This window comes from Dipodomys merriami, unplaced genomic scaffold (genome assembly GCF_024711535.1).
Source record: "Dipodomys merriami isolate MVZ:Mamm:240054 unplaced genomic scaffold, mDipMer1.0.p SCAF_36, whole genome shotgun sequence".
Taxonomy (NCBI): Eukaryota; Metazoa; Chordata; class Mammalia; order Rodentia; family Heteromyidae; genus Dipodomys; species Dipodomys merriami.
In genome coordinates this window covers 1,377,375-1,393,968 of record NW_027205159.1, presented here as the reverse complement: position 1 = coordinate 1,393,968, position 16,594 = coordinate 1,377,375, and the positions used below count along the sequence as shown (strand labels likewise).

The 16,594-nt window shown below is 35.2% G+C and overlaps 1 protein-coding gene and 1 pseudogene across 9 annotated transcripts in view; one reads left to right on the top strand and one right to left on the bottom strand.

Annotated features, from left to right (window-relative positions):
- The window catches only part of Tsga10 (testis specific 10), a 113,626-nt gene that overhangs the window by 37,821 nt on the left and 59,211 nt on the right, over positions 1 to 16,594 (top strand). The window lies entirely within an intron of this gene.
- LOC138804166 (transcription initiation factor IIA subunit 2 pseudogene) lies at positions 14,281 to 14,591 on the bottom strand (annotated as a pseudogene).

Sequence of the window (16,594 nt, the reverse complement as noted above, 5' to 3'; positions counted from 1 at the left end):
TGAAATAGTTCCCCCAAGATTAATAATAGACTGGCAAGGACACAATTAAGAAGTCATGATGCTAGATGACTAGTAATCTTTAGTAATCTTAATCTTATATTTGCAGATCAAATTTAACTGAAATAGCTTTCTTTTTTTTTTTTGTGACAGCATTTTATGTAGCTCAAACTGACATTGTGCTCATAATCTTTAACTTCCTGAGTGTTGGGATTATAACCTTGAGTCATCACATCTGGCTTGAAATACTCCCCCCCCCTCCCAGAAACTGGGGCTGGAACTCAGGGCTTAGGCACTGTCCCTTAGCTTTTCTCTCTCTCTCTCTCTCTTTCTCTCTCTGTCTCTCTCTCTTTCACAAGGCTAGTGATCTATTATTTGAGCCAGCTTTTTGGTGGTTAGTTGGAGATAAATGTCACATAGACTTTCCTGTCCAGGATAGCTTTGAACCTTGATCCTCAGATCTCAGTCTTCTAGTTAGGATTATACCAGTACTCAGCCTGAAATACCTTGTATAAGGTCCTTTGGTGTACTGAACACATTAATTTTGGTATTTGTTTAATTTACTTTTTGTAACTGTACATTTTGCTGTAGAATATGAACAGAATAAGCAAGCACAACACACAATTTTGACAATGGCTCAGAAAAAAGGGTGGGTTAGAACATAATGAAAAGTCATAACAAAGAAATAGGAGCATATTACAGAACTCCTATTAATTGAATACTAAGTACATTGCTTAGCTCTTACATACTGGTATGGTAGCAGGAAACTATCAAATCAGTCTATACCTTGTAAGTATGAAGAATGTGTTTGAAAGCATCTGCTACTATTTTTACTCTTATTATCCATTGATGCAAAAAACAAAAGGTTCTACCAATTCAGTATGGTTATATTTCAATATATCTGTGAAAATTGGAGGGTGTTCATTCATGTATGAAATGGATTATTAAATGTACAAGTGTTTGGCTGTATATGAATTCCCAGTCGCTATCTGTCCAAGACCTGTAGTGTATAGGTTGGAATCACTTGTTGGGATAGATAATACTCAAATTTTGCTTTACCTAAAAGAAAAATTCTTGCTTATACAAATATTGTAAAGCTGAGATAAAATGAAAGTTATAAAGCAACACAACAACAATTTAAAAAACCTTAAGAAAAGTTTGAAAAAAAATCACTCATGATCCCAGGGAAAAATAATAATATAGAGCTGTTTCCAACCATAAATTTATCATGTTTGTTACATAAGCTTTCCGAGCTTATATTTCTGAGCTAAGATTATAAATATGTATAGTTTTATATGTTTTATATTTATAGTTAATTATATATTATAAGCATTTCCTCATGTCATTGGAAGAATTTTAGTAGCACCATTGAAAGCACTTTAGTTTATAATTTTTTTTAGTATATTATTTATTATAATGTTCTTAATAGATGTATAATGATTTGGAGATTCTTAAATATAAACTTAATCATTTAAGGTACAATTGACATACATAGTAAAAATTCACCTATTTGTGTGTTGATTTTTTGGTAAGTATTGACACTTATACATGCCTTATAGCTATTACCACAGTCAAAATAGTATCTTCATTCTGAACTCTCATTCTACTCATGATTTTCAGTGATCTCACTCATCTACCAATCAACTGTTGTAATTTGATTTCTGCCATAACAATTTGTTCAGGTTTCCTAAAATCTTTAAAGAAACAATATGCCAGACTGCTTTTGTTCAACATATTGAGATTCCTGTTGTCACATGTAAATAACTCATTTTTGCTATAACTGACTAATGCTTCCATTGTATAGCTATACACATAACATTTAGATTGTTTCTAGTTTGGAGCTATAACAAATAAAGTTGCTAGAACATTCCTGTGTAGGTCTGTATGTGGACATATGCTTTTCTTTCTTTTGGATTCACAGGAATAAAATGTCTAATTCATATGATATACATTCCACTTTTGGAGAAACCAATAAACTGTTTTTCTATGTGACTGTTCTATTTTGTTTTATATTTGCACCAGCAGTGTGAGTTACTCAATAATTACATATCCTCACTAACATTTAGTATGTATACTAACATTTAGGTATACATTATGGTTTTAATTTGCCCTTTTCCTAATGGCTAATAATTTTGGACATATATTCATGTGTTTCTTTGTCATATATGCATCTTTGGTGATATATCTGAATACATATCATATTATTGAATTACATATCACGTTGTATAAGATTTTGTAATTTAAATTCTGTCAGATATTTGTTTTTGGTATTTTTTCCAGTCCATGGCTTGCATATACAAATGCACATAACAAATATGTGCATATTTTCTTGACAGCATTTTTATTGGCTTTTATTTATGTTATTTTTGTTGTTATTATTATAGGTGATATATCGAGTGGTTACAGTTACATAAGTCAGTAAAGAGTACATTTCTTTTTGGACAATGTCACTCTTTCCCTTGTTCCCTCCCAATTTTTCCCTCTGTCCCCATCTACAGTTAAATAGTTTATTTTCAACATAGTATCTAGTGAGTACTACTGCTGCATTTGTTCACCCCTTGTCCCTCCATTTCTGTGCTCCCCTTTCCCTCCCAAAGACAAGACAAAAAGAAAACAAAAACAGTAAGAAAGAAAAATCTTGTTTCCATTTCTTGGAGTTCATTTCAATAAACATTATGTTATGTGATCACATGTACCTATGCATTGTGCCTTTGTGTTCCTCTCCTAAGAACATCTTCCTTTGGTTTCATGAGTGTGTGAATGCCTACAGTCTTGTATAATTTATCATGTCCCAATGTATTTTAAATCTAGTTTCTGCATGTAAGAGAAAACATGTGCCATTGGTCCTGAGCTTGGCTTACCTCATTTAACATGATTTTTTTCTAGGGCCATCTATTTCCCTGTAAATGACATAATATTCTTTGTAATGGCTGTGTTAAATTCCATTGTGTATAGTTATCACATTTTTTGGATCCACTCATCTATTTGGGCTGTTTCCACAACTTGGCTATTGTGAATAATGCAGCAATGAACATGGATGTGCATGGATGTGCAAATGTCTTTATGGTATCCTGGATTGTGACATTCTGGGTAGATACCTATGAGTGGTATAGTTGGGTTGTAGGGAAGACTTAAGTTTAGTTTTTTGAGAAACCTCCAGACTGCTGTCCAGAGTGGTTGTGCTAGTTTAGATTCCCACCAATAGGGTGGGAATACAATAGGGTTCCTTTTTCTCCGATCCCTGCCAACATTTGTTGTTTGAAATAAAAATATTGGCCAATCTAACTGAGGTGAGATGGAATCTCAGGGTTGTTTTGATTTGCATTTCCTTTATGGCCAAGGATGGTGAGCATTTCTTTTAAGTGTTTCTTTGCCATTCTTACCTCTTCTCAAAAGTCTTTCCTTAGTTCCTTTGCCTATTTAATGATTGGTTTATTAGCTTTGGGAGGGGTTACTTTCTTGAGCTCTTTGTATAATTTGGATATCTGGCCTTTGTCAGATGCATTGCTGGTAAAATCTCTCAGTCTGTTGACTGTCTTTCTAGGTTAGTACCTGTGTCCTTTGCTGTGAAGAAACTTTTTATTTTGATGTAATCCCATTTGTCAAGTCTCTCTCATATCTGGTGTTCCCCTGGGAATCTTCAAAGTTCTAGTGTTTCTCCTACTCCCTCTTGCAGTAATTTCAAAGTTTCAGGTCTGACATTGAGGTTTTTGATCTACTTTGAATTGATTCTTGTACATTGTGACAAACAGGCATCTACTTTTAGTTTTTTCTGCATATGGGTGCCCAGTTTTCCCAATACCAATTATTGAAGAGGCTATCTTTTTCCCACTGTATATCTTTGACTTCTTTATCAAATATCAGATAACTGTAAGCATATGGTACATACCTAGGGGTTTCCTAGTTTGTTCCATTGATTTTAGGGTCTATTTTTTGTTAATACTAAGCTGTTTTTATTATTATAGCTCTATAGTAGAGCTTGAGGTCTGAGATTATGATACCACAAGCATTGCTTTTTTTTTTTTTTTTTTTTTTTTGCCTAGAATTGCTTTGGTTATTCTAGGTCTTTTATTGTTCCATATGAATTTTTGCATTGTTTTATCTATCTCAGTAAAGACCTTCATTAGGACTTAGTTGGGATTGAATTAAATTTTTAGGTCATTTTGGCATCATGGCAATTTTTACAAAGCAAATATTTTAAGTTATTGATTTTAATGAATTTACATTTAGTGTTTGTGTTCTTAGGAAAAGCCTGTAAAGACCGAGGTCACTAAGTTTTCTCTTCTGTAGTTTTGTCGCTTTAGCTCTCACAATTAGATACAGGATCCATTTGAAGCTAATTTTTGTATAATACTTTTTGTCTAATACTTTTTTCATATTGTTCTCCCATTGTTCTAACAGTATTTGTTGAAGACTTTCTTTTCTTCATTGACTTGGTTCTTGCTTTGATAGGTCACTTGTCCATATTAAACAATCTCTTCCTCTTTGTCTTTTTCTCCCTCCATCCCTCTTCCTTCCTCTTCCTTCTTCTCCCTCTTGCTTTCCTTTCACTTATTCTGTCATTTGAACCTGGGACCTCATACTGGCTAGGCAGATGCTCTACCATTTGAATCATACCTCTAAGCCCTTTTTGCTTTAGTTATTTCAAATAACTTGAGTGTCTATCTAGTCTGGCCTGGATCATAGTCATCTTAGGTAGCACTTGCAACCTAGTTAGGATGATTGGCATATGCCATTATACTCACTTATAGGTTGAGGTGGGATTTTGCTAATTTTTTGCCCATACTAACTTGGAAGTACAGTCCTCCTGATGTCTTCCTCAAGATTACAGATATAAGCCACCATGCCCAGCCCTTTTTTTCCTGTTTATTTTTAGTTGTGACAAAATGCATAAAACATGAAATCTACCTTGTTAAAAATTTGTATAAAAATTTGTTTAAAATTTTGTTTGCTAGGCAGGATGAGTCGCATCTGTAATCCTAGCTATTTGAGATTCCGAAATTGAGATGATTGAGGTTCCAAACCAGCAATAGTGAGACCTCCTCTCAACAACAACAAAAAAAACTGTGGCAGTGTGCATTTGTCATTTCAGCTAAATGGTACATAAAGTAGGAGAGCTGCAGTTTAGGCTGTCCCCTCAAAGAAAAGTCAATTCCCTACTAGAAAGTAAATAAAGCAAAAAGGACTTGGGTTGATGCTGAAGTGTTAAGAGTCCCTGGCCAATAGACAAGGCGAGTTCAAATACCCCCACCCCCATAAAAAAGTGGTGTCATCAGATCTGGAAAATTTTCATCAGGTGTACCTAAATCTATATCCATTAACAGCACTCCTAACTTCCCATTCCTCCAGCCACTAGCAACCACCAGTTTTCTATTTGTGTTTATCTCTTGTAAGCTGTGTACTATACAGTATATATTCTTCTGTGATTATCTTATTTCATTTAGCATAATGTTCTCAAGGTACATCCCTATTGTGGCAAGTGAAGAATTCCTTTTTAAGGCTGAATAATGTCTTGTTGAATGGTATGCCACATTTTCTTCATCTGTTCACTTGTTGATAGAGCGATTGTTTTAACCAATTGTGAATAATACTGCAGTGAACGTGAGCCTGTAGATATCTCTTTAAGATCCTGATGTCTATTCTTTTGTATAAATACCCTAGGAGTGGGAATATCAAGTTGCTAGTACTGTTTTTAATTTTTAAAAAGGTTTCTTAACTTCATTGTAGTATAAGTATTGAGTAAAAATTGTTTATGTTCAAAGGTACAATATGATATTTTGATATACAAATATTGTGAAATGATTATATTGATCAACTTTGTTGAGATATTCATTGCCTCACATAGTCCTTTTTTGAATTAAGAATATTAAAATCTACTTCTTTAGAAAACTTGAAAGTATAGAACATATTTATTGTTTACTGTAGTAATTATGCAATACTTTAGGTCTCCAAAATTTTTCATATAACTATATACTATAACATCTCATTTCCCTCACTAATCCAACTTCTCAGTGACTACCCTCCCACTCTTTCTATGAGCTGCACATTTTTATATTCCATAAATGAATGATATCATGAAACATTAGTTTGTGATTGATTTATTTCACTTAATATAATGTCTTCTATGTTGTAAATAAAAATAAGTTTTTCATTGTTATTGCAAAAAATATTGCATAGCATATATACTGCAATTTCTTTTATTATTTATTATTTTGATTCATTTTGGAAAGTTTTTGTTCCTATTTTACATATGTTAGTTGTACAAAGTAGGTTCATTGTGACATTTCTATATAGGCTTATACAGTATTTTCATACTTATCCTCTCTACATGTATATTTTTTGTTTTTGTGATAATACAGCCGGGGCTTTGTCATTTAGCTTTTTCACTCAGGGTTGGCACTCTACTACTTGAGCCACAGCTCTACTTCCTGTCTTTTTGCTGGTTAATTAGGGATAAGAGTCATGTAGAATTTTACTGCCCAGGCTGGCTTCGAACTACAATCCTCAAATCTCAGCTTCCTGAGTAGCTGAAATTATAGGTATTAGCCACTGGTGCCTGGCTCGTTCTTTAATTTTTTGAGTTCTGTATTTTCTGCATAGTAATACCTTTCAGATAAATAGCTGGCGAGTTTTCTTTTATTCTGTTGGTCCTCCTCCCCCCCCCCCCCCATCGCTTTCTCTTTCTCCCTCCTTTTCTCCTTACCTCCTTTTCTTCTTCTTTCTTGTGTACATTGGAAATGGAACTCAGGGATCACATTTACTAGGCAGGCATTCTACCATATGAACCACTCTACCAGTCCCTTTTTGTATTGGTTTATTTTGGCATAAAGTTTTGTTTTATACTTGGTCTGTCTCCATCATCCACAAGTTTATTCTGTTCAGTCCCCATGTGTTTGTACAGGGTTTTAATTGAACACATTAGTTTATCAGTATCAATCCTTTTGTTTGTTCTCCCCCTCTTTCCCAAACCCACCCATACTCTCAAGTTACCTGGTTCCATTTTCACATTTATACATTGAATATAATAAATTATATTCCCCCATATGTCCTATTTGTCTGCCTCACTCCCTTTTCCTACCCTGGCAAAACATGTTTCAGCCTCCTAGTATTCATTTTATTAAAACTGTTGAGTTATTTGTTCAAAGGAGTTACACAATTGGAATCCTTCCTTGAGTATACCATTCTTTAGTTAGTTTGTGTGTGTGTGTGTGTGTGTGTGTGTGTGTGTGTATGTATGTTACCCTATGTTTTCATATATGTTTATGGTTTAGCTCTAACTTCCACACATGAGAGAAAACATGCTCCATTTGTCTCTGAGCCTGACTTACTTTCCTTAAAATATTTTCCCCCCACGTCTATCCATTTCCCGGCAAATGATAGTGTTCTTTGTGACAGAAAGAATTCCATTATGTGTGTGTGTGTGTGTGTGTGTGTGTGTACACATTATATATCTGTGTGTGTGTGTGTGTGTGTGTGTGTACACACACACACAGATATATAATGCATTTTTTTTTGGTGGTCATGGTGCTTGAACTCAGGGCCTGGATGCTGTCTCTGACCTTTTCCTACCCAAGGCTATTGCTCTACCACTTTGAGCCACAGTTCCACTTCCAGTTTTCAGGTCATTAATTAGAGATGAGTCCTGCCTGGGTTGGCGTTGAACTGTGATCTTCAGATCTCATCCTACTGAGTAGCTGGGATTATAGGCATGAGCCACCAGCACCTAGCCTATATTGCAATTTTGCTATATATGATTGCCTATAACAATATATATAGCAAAATATATATATATATATAGCAAATTTATAGCAAAATATATAGCAAAATTATATAAATATGTATAATTATATAATTCAATCATCTAATTGAATATATAATTATATATAAATATATAATTGTATTACAATATGTGTGATTATATGATTCAATTATATCTAATTAAACTATAATTATAATTATAAATTATAAGTGTACTATATAGTTTAATAATTACATTTATATACAACTATAGTAAAATAGGTCCAATTTTTTTTTTTTAAATTGTATTTTATTTGAGAACATACTGTACAGGGGGGCTACAATTACATGGGCAGGATAATGCATACATTTCTTACCAAGCATTGCAGCCTCCTCCATTGTTTACCCTTCACTTCCCTTCCCCGCCTCCCCCCTCCCCCCACCCAATTTTACCCCCCTCCCCCCACCCAATTATACCCCCCTCCCCCCCCCACACCGACATTGTAAAGCTGGTTTTGACATGACATTTTGTACTTCTCATTGTTGCAACAGGTCCACCTGAATCCTTAAACGGCTTGTTTGTCCCCATCTCCTCCACATGTTATACTGACATCAAATATAGTGAAAGTGGGGGTTACACTGTGGGGGAGGGACATACAAAGCAACAAAGAAATAATCTTATAAATGCGTTAGAAACACATGCATGAAAGAAACGAAAACATTAAAATACATATTTAAGGGTTCATTTTCCTAACATCACATTATCTGACCTTTTCCGCTTGACTCATACCTATACTAGATATTGCAAATAAGGGAAACCATGGGAAATAGGTCCAATTTTTATAGTAATTATATATTTAATTTTATAATGATAATTATATAAACACTATAAATAATATAGTACAATTATATAATTTTATAAGTAGTAAAATTCCATATATTCTAAAATTATATATAATTATATAAATATTAGTAAAATTCCATTGTATAAATAATTTATATATACATGCATTCACACAATGTATTTTATCATATATATGTGGATGTATATGATATATATCATATATATATGTGAAGGCCTTCTCCAGTGGTCTATCTCTTTCAGCTAGCCCTCACCTCTTAAAATTTCTTTTCAGTGTATTGTGTGTGGGGACACATTGAACATTAACTCTTAACAAACACCAGTCTGGTCCCAAAGGCTTCTTAAAGTTTCTCAATGCAAGATGCATTTAGTCCATCCAAAAGGATCACCAAAGTCTTAACAGTTCAAACATTGCTCAAAAATCCAAATTCTCCTTTAGGGCTCAAGCAAAGTTTTAGCATGAGCTCCATTAAAATTTAAAAAGTAGTTTTATACTTTGAAAATATATGGTGGGACAGGCACAATTTTATTCCCAAATTTTATTCCCAAATATCAAGGAAGGATCAGATCAAAGCAAGACTAAAATGTAGCCGGGCAAACATTAAATTCTGTAGCTTAATATTTGGCACCAGAGTATGCATTGGTATGATGAGAGCCTTGCTCCTGTGGCTTTACTGACTGGAGTCTACATAGCCTCTGTCTTAGGCTAGTTCCACTCACTTCTTGCAGCCTTCTTTGTAACTATCCCATGTTCTTGGTATCTCTGCTTTCCTGGGTCTTCACTGCAGCTTTGGCTTTGCTCTCAAACATTCAGGTATCACTCTCTCAGAGGTTAACTCTGGGATTTCTGACCCTGCTATACATTGCCTGGTCTTCCAGATCTACCTTTGAAATGTAAGTGGATGCTTCCATGACCTCATAAGTTTTGCATTTTGCATGCCTGAAAGAAAAACAGAAGCCGCAAAGATCTACCAGCCTGAGCAGTTGCCAGACCCACCTGGACAGCTGAACAGAGTGAAATGAACCCTAGGGAAGCAACTTTTGGAAGACCTTGTTGAAACAAAATGTCTAGGTATCTTTTCCCAAAGCAGTCTTTTACAATCCGTTTTAGACTTTTTATACCCTGGAATCTACAATGGGTGGCATCTAGACAATTCCTAATGTTCTTCAAGGCATCTTTCTGTTCTGATGCAAAGTACTTATTATTGGGCTCTTCAATAACCATTATTTCCTTGGCCCCAATTTAACACTAGGTTTTTACTATTGAAGCTGTAGGGTTTTTTGTGTTTTTTTGGGGCGGGGCGGGGGGGAGCCCGGTCGTGGGGCCAGAACTCTGGGCTTGGGCGCTGTCCCTCAGCTCTTCAGCTCAAGGCTAGGGCTCTACCACTTGAGCCACAGCGCCACTTCCGGCTTTTTTCTTTTTGCTTATGTGGTGCTGAGGAATTGAACCCAGGGCCTCACGCATGCAAGGCAAGCGCTCTACCACTGAGCTACCTTCCCAGCCCTGTAGGTTTTTCAAATCCTTCCATTTTATGCTTAGGTTCCAATTCTTACTGTAAATCTGATTAAATGGCAGCCAGCAGTACTCCTGGTATTATCTGATTGTTGTTGATCCTTGAAATTTCCACAAAAATTCCAGCTTTACTCAGTCTGAGGGTTTGTACAAAATGTAGACAAGTTCTGTGTTAGAATATAACATGAATCATCTATAGTCCAATACCCAAGAGTTCTCATTCTCGTCTAGCCTCATGGGCACAGTCTTTACTATTGGCCTTCATATCAGCTTTTGGTCTGATTAACACTACAATTGCCTGTTTAGTTCTATTTTAAAAATTCAAGGGCTTATAGCCTTTATTTCCAAACCTTTCCAAACTATTTCCATAAACTGGTTCCATATATTTCTGAGCCTTACCAGCTGGGAAAAAACAATGAACCCACTTCTCAGTATCAGCTTGTGTGTGTGTGTGTGTGTGTGAGTTTGTGTGTTTGTGTTTGTAACCTGAAGGAGAAGACTTTTATTTTCAGCTCAGTTTCAGTTTCAAGGATTTCAGTTCATGGTTACTTGCCCCTACACTAAGGCCCTGTGGCAAAGCACAATATCATGGTAGGGAGAATGTAGAAGAGCAAAACTGCTCACATCATGGTAGTCAGGAAGCAAAGGGAGACAGCAGTACTTACATAACTTTGGTGTTTTTACTAGGGTTATAAATTATTAACATACCGTATTTGCAGCTTTAGATTATGTTATTGAATTTGTGTTAACTTTATGTATTTATGTGTTTTCATAATAAACTGTCATTTCAATTCGTATAGCTACCTTCTAGAATTTCTAGCATGCTAAGGTTGGTATGATAGATTCCCTTAGCTCTTTCTGAGAGACAGCTTTGCCAGGTTGGAGGGTTTTATTTTTGTTTTTGTTTTTAGTTTTGTTAAGTATTTTGAATATATTGTCCCACTATCTACTGGCATTTAAGTACCTACTAATTCAATAATAGGTCAGGTGGTAGTGGCTCACACCTATAATCCTAGGTACTCAAGAGGCTGATATCTGGAACATAGTGTTTTGAAACCAGTGTGGGCAGAAAAGTTTAGGATTCCATATCCAATTAACCAGCAAAAATGTGTCTGGAGATGTGACTCAAGACATGGAGTGCTAGTCATCCCAGTAAAAGGGCAAGATCCCGAGCTCAAACCCTTGTTCTGGTGCATGTGCACACACGCATGCATGCGTGCATGCATGCGTGTGTGTGTGCGTGCGCACACATATAGAAAAGTTTACAAATAGCCATTTGAAAGTTATCTTACATGTAGGAAACTCTTGTGGCTTTCAAAATTCTCTGTCTTTGTTTTTGATGATTTTAACATGTCCTGGAGAAGCCTTTCTTGGATTTAGCTTGATTAGGGACTTTTGAACTTCATATACCTAGATAGTTATAACTTTGTCTAGATTTGGGAAGCTTTTAGCCAGTGTTTATTTAGGTTTGACTTTCATCTCTTTATATTCCTATTATGTAAACCCATATGCTTCATTCCTTCAGTTTTTCTTCTTGGATATTTTCAGTGTTCTATCTTAGAGCTTACAGGTATTTTCTTCTGCTTCATCATGTTTTTATTATTTCTGCTCTGTATTACACTTCATTTAATTCACTATATTTTTTAGGTCCATTATTCCTGGTTTATTCTTTTTAATGATTTCTGTCTCTCCGCTGAGCTTTTAGTTTTATAGTTTTCTTGATTTTATTAAGATGTCTGTTCTTACGACTTAACTTTCTTTAAACAATTTTGAGTTTCTTGTCTTGCAATTTATAGATATCCATTTCTTTGGGATCAGTTAATAGAAAATCATGTTACTTTAGTGGTGCCAAGTTTTCTTGGATTTTCATGCTACTTGTGTTTATGTCTGCACATTCAGATATTATGTGTAGTAGACTTTATGTTTTGGCTTTGGGGGGGGGTAAAATATTCACCTACACATGGGTACAAGGATGTTTTCTGGATGCAATAGAGAAGTTTAGGCTCTGGTGAGGGTTCAGAAGCATAATCTTCCTGTAGCTATATCAGGTGAGGTTGGTATCTGCAAAGATTTAAGGGTCCCCAACAGCCAATTCTGTGTATGCCTCCACTGTAGTGTTAAAGGCTGTTTCCTGATTTTTCTCCTATGAGCAAGTTGTGACTGAAGGCTCTGTCTTGATACTGATGTGGAAACTCATGAAATGGTCTCCAATTCTGGGTCTTGAGCAGAACTGTGTGTAGCTTCCATTGCCCTTTGGATGCAGACAACATGTTTGCTACAGCAGTGCGTGGTCCTTCTGAGAGAGTATAGGGTCTGGAATTCAGGCACACATGGAGTGATAGTGACTCCAGGGCCCAAGGCATTTACTGTTTCACTTTGGTGGTACCCCAATGGAGCAATGGTAGGCCATACTCTATAGAGTAGGCACATGTAGAGCAACCTAGTGCCCTGCCCTAGGGAAGTGCTAGCATACAGGAATGATGGTTCTAGTATCTCAGATGCAGCCATATACGGAGCACTTACTATAGTATATTTATAATTAATGAACTAAATAATTTATTATTGGCTGAAGTTCACAATTTATTTTTTCAGTTTTTTTCTCTCCTAATGTCCTTTTTTCTATTCCAGGATTCTACCCAGGATACCACCCTACATTTGGTTGATATGTCTCCACAGGTTTTCCTTGGCTATGACAATCTCAGATTTTACTTATTTTTGATGATCTTGACAATTTTGAGGAGTACTGTTCAAGTACTTTGTCAAATGGGTCTCAGTTGGGGTTTCTCTGATTTTTTTTCCCTCACAACTAGACTGAAGTAATATATTTTGAGATGAAAGATTACAGAGATAACATGCCATTTGAGGGTCAGTATGTATTCAAGGTGAATACAATTGGTAAGATTTGACAATGTTGATTTTTTTTTCTGGTCCTGGGGCTTGAACTCTGGGCCTGGGCACTATCCCTGAGACAATTTGTGCTCAAGGCTAGTGCTCTACCACTTAAGCCACAGCACCACTTCCAGCTTTTTCCGAGTAGTCTCATGGACTTTCTGCTAAGACTGGCTTTGAAACTCGATCTTCAGATCTCAGCCTCCTGAGTATCTAGGATTACAGGTGTGAGCCACAGGCACCTGGTGAAGAATCTTTGACTAGCTGCTCATTTAATTGTCTACTTTTATCTATTTTTAATTTACTAATTACTGAGTCTTTAAAGAGTTTCTTACACATTTTGGATATTTTTTCTTATCAGATATGTGTTTTGCAAATATATCCTCACTTGTGTGCCTTATCTTGCTACTCTTTTAACAGTGTTTTTGGAGAGTAAAAATATTCAAATAATTCAAATTACTTTTTCTTTCAAGAATTATACTTTTGATGTATTTTAAATGTTTTCTCTCTATAGTTCTTCTGTTAGCTATATGCTTTTACATTACTGTTAAGTGATTTATTTTGAGTTAATTTTGGGAAAGATGTAAATTCTGTGACTAGTCTCACTTAATTTACATATGGAAATCCTAATGGTTCCAGCACCATTTGTTGAAAGACTATTCTTTCTCCATCTAATTACTCTTTCATTAAAGATTATTTGACTACACTTATGAGGGTCCATTTTTCATCTTTCTATTGTTTCATTGATCCTTTGCCAAACCATGCTTTCTTATTCTCTCTCTCTCTCTCTCTCTCTCTCTCTCTCTCTCTCTCTCTCTCTCTCTCTCTCTCTCTCTCTCTCTCTTTTGTCTGTCATGGGGCTGATCTCTAGGCCTGGATGCTGTTTCTCAGCTCAAGTCTAGCACCCTACCACTTGAGCCACAGCACCACTTCTGGCTTTTTCTGTGTATGTGGTGCTGAGGAATCAAACCAAGGGCCTCATGCATGCTAGGTAAGCACTCTACCACTGAGCCACCTTCCAAGCCCTTTCTGAGTTTTTAAAGTGGCTTTATTAAAGACAACCACTTTTGATTTGTCATTTAAAAAAGTCAAATTTCTTTATGCTGTATAATAAAGATAATGTATGAGAATTCAGAGTTATAAGTTTCTGTTAGTATTTTCTGATAGCATATCATAGACATTTTTGCAATGCTAGAATAAATTTTAAAAGGTCTCTTCTATGCTTTTCAGAAAGCAATGAGTAATAACAAGAGATGGCATAAAAAGGCCTTTTTCTTCCTATTTATTCTGTAATATTAGAACTTCTTTTTTTATCATCATAGGCTACAATTTTCACTTTATCATGTTAGTAAACTTGTCACCTCTCTGAATTCAACATCATTCAATACAAAAGTCCACACCCTGTTGCAGAATCTGTATGGATTTAGACAGCCCCTGAAACTGTTCTCACCCTCTGAGGCAATGCTGAATCTACAGCCTTATCAAACTGAAGTAGAACTTGAAGGACAAGTTGGGAAGTGATCTGTTGAGCTTGTCTAGGATCTCTTGAAGACTGTTTCCCAATATGGTATTTCTGTATAAATGATATACCATGGCTTAAGAAAAAAAAAACAAACAACTTTTTCTTCAGGCTTGCATAGATGTCCACTACCTGAGGAGGAAGTGCAGGAAAGGTGTGGCCAGGAACCAAGTGGAGGTGTCCCCATTGTCCACCAACTTTCTGGCCTTCACAAATACCCATATTATTTCTTTAGATTTCCTTTTGATTCTAACTTCTTCAGTGTTTTACATACCATGTTTTTTTGTAACATAGATACATAAAGCCATACATGTACCTGGGATAACTTCTTTAGATGTATTCCACATGAACTTTGATATGTACTAGTTGTAAAAATGTCATTATTCTTATTCCATTCATTAGTAATCCATAAGCATGACTTTAAAACTCAATGTCTATGTTTTATCTGTTTTTCACAAATAGTCAAGTTTTAAAGAAACATATTGACACTCTTATAATGGGATTATTTGGTTTATTTATATTCTAATTAATAATGTCTGACTTAAATCTAAGATGCTATTATGTTTTCTATTATTCCTGTCATATGAGTCATTTTTCTTCTATCCTGTTTACAAATTGATAACAAATTCTTTTAAATCATTTCCATTATTTCTATTTGCTTAGGCATCAGCTAAAAAAGTTTTATATTCTTGCTATTCTTTTAGTGATTATCTTATAGAAATCACAAGCTCTTATAATGTGTACTTATTTAAATATGCTTTCTCAGCTTTTGTAGTAACATTTCGTCCTATACTTTCATAAGATTACATGTGTGTATGTAAGTTTAATATGACATTATTATTTTTGGTTTTTTGCTTAGTGTTTATTTAGACATAAATTTATACATTTATCTTTAAAATTCCATTTGTGCTTTCATTATCTCTGTGTGATTTGGGATCTCTTCTGTCAGAAGAGAATTCTTTATAGTTTTTTTTTTTTTCAATATTGCCTTAATTTACCTTTTTTTTTTTTGGGTCCGGTCATGGGGCCTGAACTCTGGGCCTGGGTGCTGTCCCTCAGCTTTTCAGCTCAAGGCTAGCGCTGTACCACTTGAGCCACAGCGCCACTTCCAGCTTTTTTCTTTTTGCTTATGTGGTGCTGAGGAATCGAACCCAGGGCCTCAGGCATGCAAGGCAAGCGCTCTACCACTGAGCCACCTTCCCAGCCCCCTTAATTTACCTTTTAGACTCTAACAGTATATAGTTACTTGAAGTACAAACTTACCTGCTAGCTCTTTAATGCAGATTCATAACTGATGGGAATCATGATTAGTGGTCATATCACTTCTTTCAAAGTATATTGGTAATCCATCAGTAGTATGTGTTATTCAGTGTTAGACAGCAATATGTTATATTAAAGTGTTCCATTTTATATGATAGATAATTGAGAGGGGAATTGATCACCAAATATAAAAATGCAAACACAAAAAGCTGTAACACTGAAAGTAAGACTCTAGTCAAATGTAATGAAGTTGTAGAAGAAAGAGCTGATCATGGGAACATCATCACTAATGCCAATAAAGAGATTCTCTATATGTGATCAGGGTAATTTAATAAAAGTAACCTTATCAGCACAAATTAGAAGTTGAGTATAACAAAAAGATGATGATAATCTAGAGGAAGCAAAACAGGTAAAACTCATTACATTAAAGGATTTTTCATGAAATGGAAGGCATAAATGATAGAATATACAAGTTGATCCAAAATTGAAAAGTACTAAGACACAGAAAAGGTGTTTGCTCTATATTATAATTTGTGACATAAAGCTAAGCCTTGTTCAAACTTTTTGGTAAACTTTTATAAAGAAATAACTCACAGTAGTTCTTAATGTAGCTAATGTTTTAAATTCCAGAATACTTAATATCAGTCTAAAAATTCTCCACCTATGTATTTATAACTGACAGTAAAGAAATTCAATTTTGACAAAATTTTTAAATGTCACAACAATTCCCATTATTGTGAATTCTTTTGTGTGATTATCATGTACAGTCATTTTCATGGTCCTATTTGGCGGTGAAAGCTAGGACTTCACAGTACTC